Source organism: Daucus carota, chromosome 1, assembly GCF_001625215.2.
Source record: "Daucus carota subsp. sativus chromosome 1, DH1 v3.0, whole genome shotgun sequence".
Lineage (NCBI taxonomy): Eukaryota > Viridiplantae > Streptophyta > Magnoliopsida > Apiales > Apiaceae > Daucus > Daucus carota.
In genome coordinates, this window is record NC_030381.2 from 376,229 (window position 1) to 381,228 (window position 5,000).

At 31.9% G+C, this 5,000-nt stretch overlaps 1 protein-coding gene and 2 non-coding genes across 3 annotated transcripts in view; 2 read left to right on the forward strand and 1 right to left on the reverse strand.

The window, feature by feature from the left end:
- Positions 1-633: 633 nt before the first annotated feature.
- TRNAC-GCA (transfer RNA cysteine (anticodon GCA)) lies at positions 634-704 on the forward strand. Its single transcript has one exon. It is a non-coding gene; the product is annotated as a tRNA-Cys (tRNA).
- A 2,634-nt stretch (positions 705-3,338) lies between these two features.
- TRNAD-GUC (transfer RNA aspartic acid (anticodon GUC)) lies at positions 3,339-3,412 on the reverse strand. The gene has a single exon. It is a non-coding gene; the product is annotated as a tRNA-Asp (tRNA).
- Positions 3,413-4,673: 1,261 nt separating this feature from the next.
- The window catches only part of LOC135150713 (photosystem II CP43 reaction center protein), a 20,502-nt gene continuing 20,175 nt past the window's right edge, over positions 4,674-5,000 (forward strand). The window contains exon 1 of the mRNA XM_064087627.1: positions 4,674-5,000. This exon is cut by the window's right edge and continues 1,849 nt beyond it. The gene's annotated coding sequence lies outside the window, so the exon portion shown is untranslated.

Genomic DNA, 5,000 nt, shown 5'->3' on the forward strand with positions numbered 1-5,000 from the left:
AGATATCTCTATCTATATCTATATATAAGTCTTCCCCCTCTATTTTTATTCCATTAAAATTCAAATTGGAAACACAAAAATTTCCTGAGAATTCCCTATAGGCAACATATTTAAAAAAATATATAAATAAGATAACCAATTTGATATCTGTGTAACAATTTATGTTCTGGGGTTTACATATACCCATATATATTGTTATAATCAAAATGGAGACATTGAAAATAAAAAATACTGAATAAACATTGATTAGTTATGTATCATTTTTGAGTTTCTTGTGTCATTAGGAAAAAATTGGATATTCAAATCCAAGACTCATTCATGAATTTGCAGCCAGGAGTAAATAGTTAATGGTTCCAATTTGCCATCAAGTTGTTTTTTGTGACTAAAAATCTACATTTTATTTATACTTTTCAATTTCAATATAAAAGCGAGGGGAAGTTTTTAGGCATTGTGTTTGTGTGTTTTGAGATACTATACAATCAATCGAAGAAGTGGCTAAAATTAAATCAAAAAGAGGAAAGGGCCCTTCTTTTCGGAAAAGAAGAAATAAAAAAGGCTTCAAGATACAAGTAAAAAGAGGTTCAGTAATCCACTCTTAAGCAGGAAAATTTCCATCTATTTTTTTATTATTTTGGCGATATGGCCGAGTGGTAAGGCGGGGGACTGCAAATCCTTTTTCCCCAGTTCAAATCCGGGTGTCGCCTGATCAATAAAAAACTCGAAATCTCTTATTCTGTTCTGTTGATATATAACTCACCCTTTTTCCCGGCAGCAGAAACAGATTGTGCATTCGGTTGGGGGGTTTTCTAAAATATTGTAGTAAATCTTTGCATCTAGGATTAAAAAGATTTTAATGGTAGAAGGGCTATCACGACTTCCAGATCCCCCTCTATTCTACTACTAATGTAGTGTATACTGGCTGAGTCTTGAATTCCGTTGGATAGACAGATACGAAATCTAATTAAATTAGCAGTTTAGTTGTGTAAAGACCGAAAGAGCCCTTATATACTTAAAATAATATACTTAAAATAGACTTAAAAATAGACTTATATATACTTAATAATAAGAGTACTTACTGTATATCTATACATACTCACGAGAATTTATGAGTGTTCACATTCAATATTAGACTGAATGGAAAATATAATTAACTTATATAGAGATAACAACGGGCAAAAAGAGCAGGCCTTATTATTATTATATTATTTCTATATATGGTCTATTCGTAACATTCCCTTAAAATCGTATAGGAATTTAGTAGAAGTTATTGAGATTAGTTCATCAACAGCGTTCGGTCAGAGTCCCTTTTTGACTCTGCGCCGTTGATTCGACTATTATTAATGAGCAATATTGGAATAATTCCTTCATAGAGATAGGGGACATAATTCACATGGATATAGTAAGTCTCGCTTGGGCTGCTTTAATGGTAGTCTTTACTTTTTCCCTTTCACTCGTAGTATGGGGAAGAAGTGGACTCTAGAGGTACTACGAATTGATTGAGTAATCAAACCATATCAATTGTTTTCTAGATCGTTCTGCAACATTTTTGAATAAAAAAAAATATATTTTCAGTTAGAGCTTACCTTACATTGGATTCTAGTGGAGTAATGTATTCTAGGAATAAAATTCTTTCAATCAAAGAACTATTTCAAGGATTCCCATATTTGTATCTCGAAAGCAAAGGGATACGTATTATTGGAATTTTATTCCAACCAAATTCTTCCTAAATTTTCGATTTCAATGAACAAGCTCTTCCCATAATTTTAGTTTTAGATGGATACTAAAGAAGGTCCGACCCCCTTTTTTGTTTCCCTCTTTACTTTTTCGTGCTAAAAAAGGAATTTTTTAAGTGTATACGCGATTTATATGAGGAAAAATTAGGCATAGTAGTTGTATAATGAGAGAATATGCATAATAAGATCTTGCCTTGGGAGTCACATATTGCGCACTTACCGATTATTTTATTTTCGAAATGGAATTTCGACTTTATCAGGGTTTCAAGCATTAAAAATTTGTGAGGTTTTTTTATTATACTTATTCCCTTTTAAAATCCGAAGAAGTGCCCATAGAACTCCTGTCAATGGATCAATCCATTTTTTCTAGGAATGCTAGAAAAAGTATTATGGCTCTTTAATAGATGCCGCTAATGCTTTTTCCTTCGTTGATTCTTTCGATAGATCACGAGACTCAGATTGCAAATAATAATAAATCTAAAAATTAGAACTAGAAAGTAAGACAAGAGAGTTTTTTAATATTGATGAAAAAAAAGATGTATCAAAAAATATAATTGGTTATATGTAAATTCCATATATTATCTTGATATTTATCAAGATAATAAATAATATTGTAGATCGATCGACCCGAAGTACCTGTCTTTATTATTTTATTATAAAGTACAACTTTATAAACTACACTAACACTAATAGATATGGTAAGAAAGAAATATATATTTCTTTCTTACTATACTATAGTATCGGATCTGATAGAATACTGTCGATTCTAGTCCGCTCATTTCATTTAAGACGCCAATTTCATTTAAGACGCCAAATTTTCCCCTTTTTATTCAATCTTTGATAAGAACTCAGAAGTCAAGTTTCATTCAAATTAATCAATCCTTTTTATTTTTATTTTGAGTTTCTGTTTTTACATAAATGATAAGCAGAAAAGCAGTAGGAACTAGAATGAACAGTGCAGTAGCAATAAATGCAAGAATATTTACTTCCATAATCTCATCTTTTTTTTTACTTCACAATAACTCGGGATTTAATCCCATAGAGATGATAAATCTTTCGCCTGGAAATTCAATGAATGAATTATCTCTCAATGATATTGAATCAGATCAATATCATGAATAACAATATCTGAGCTATCAAATAAATTCGTCGTCGCGAATTGAATAGTATAACATAGGAAGATCTTTTATCCATACTGAATCCAAAATTACTTTTGAATACAAGATTTTCTTTTAAACTTCACATTATAAATTGAGGTTACACAAACAAAACCGGAGTCAGAAGGGGGTACTTTTTAAGTTCGAAAGTATTCTATCAGGGAAATTATGTTAAATTCATTTTATATTGTACAAAAAAGAAATTACATTTTTTTATTTGCGCTTGAGAAACATAGAGTCCTCTATTCCATCGAAAAAGCGGATTCATTATCTCTTGGAATACTGACTATCGTGCTCCCAACAATTATACCAATCTACATATGCCTTTCTACTACCAACCAGTACTATTTGATACTATTTGAATTAACAAAAATTCCCCTATTTTTTTTGTTTGATGAGAATGGAGAAACGAAAAGGGAAAGATGATTGATGTACTTATTGAATCTGTCGGGACTGACGGGGCTCGAACCCGCAGCTTCCGCCTTGACAGGGCGGTGCTCTGACCAATTGAACTACAATCCCAGGGAAATAAGAATAAGGGATCTAGCAGAAATTTTGATTCTTTTTTATTCTTATTCCTCCGTATCGGGTATTTATGAAGGACAGGGGGGTTCAGGGTATATTAGAAAATTGTTGGGCCGAGCTGGATTTGAACCAGCGTAGACACATTGCCAACGAATTTACAGTCCGTCCCCATTAACCGCTCGGGCATCGGCCCAGACTGAAGAAGAGCCCATTCGGGGTTTATTTATAATATATGATTATGATATAAAAAAACTTCCCTTTGGAATACTCTACCCCCAGGGGAGGTCGAATCCCCGCTGCCTCCTTGAAAGAGAGATGTCCTAAACCGCTAGACGATGGGGGCAATCATTTTCTCCCACCGATCCATCTTAGTCTTGTGCATTCTAAGAATAGGTTCTTCAAATTGTCAATAAAGTAATATGATTATATACACGGAATCCTTCCGTTTTTCATCATTTTTTAATTAAGAATTGATATTTATTTTATTTCTATAATAAGAAGGGCTATGAATTAATAAAAAAAAAAATAAAGTATATAAATAATACGGAAGGTAGGATTCTTTCGGGGAGTGGTTGGTGCGTCAGAAAATAAAAAGAAAAGGGGGCTCCCACTATAGAAATTAAGAAACAAAAAATAATATAAGAGCGATCAAGAAGTTCTCGAAATTTTGTTATTCCTAAAAGAAGTTAGTTCAGGGACAAGTAGAATCTATTCATCACATTATTCGAGGAAATTTATTGAGTATATATCTACTAGTCTACTAGAGAAATAAAAAGATTTATTATATTAATATTCAAGAATAAGCCACCAGCCACTATGAAGGTACTGCATGAACTTATGTGTATATACTTAAGTATAAGTATATAATATATATCCCTTTTATCCATAGAGTGACTAATTCAGGAATTGAAGCAAAAGGGCCCTTTTAACTCAGCGGTAGAGTAACGCCATGGTAAGGCGTAAGTCATCGGTTTAAATCCGATAAAGGGCTTTAGCTTTTTCAGAAAACTACAGCCGTAGTATTCATATTTTAAGCAAGAATTGAGAGATTTTAACTAGAACAAACAAAGTAACCCGAAGTATAATAAAATAATAGGTTATCGTCCTACTGAATTCGAATTTATTAGAGTATAGGAGTTTATTTAATAGTTAGAAATTTTAACATATAGTAATTTATTTTTTCAGTAAATTCGAATTCAGTAGGATGATAAGTCGTCTCTGGAATCACCAAACTTTCCTTTTTTTTTTTTCGTTTTGCTAATCAAATGCATTGTAAAGATTATAAATCAACAAAAGAAAAAATAAGTGGACCTGACCCATTGAATCATGACTATATCCGCTATTCTGATATTAAAATTCGATAGAGGGAAAATTGGAACAAGTTAACCCTTTTTCTTTTTTATTTTCGTTTTTTGGGGCTCCGCAAGAATTTGTCGATATTTCCAATTAAATCTTATTGTTACTAGATATTCCATAAGTTATTTCGTTCCTCCATAGATAAACTTTTATTCCAAGTTACAACATAAAAGCCCTTCGTTGATTACAGACTTTGATCTTTATCAAGGTTCATTTCTATCTAGATAAG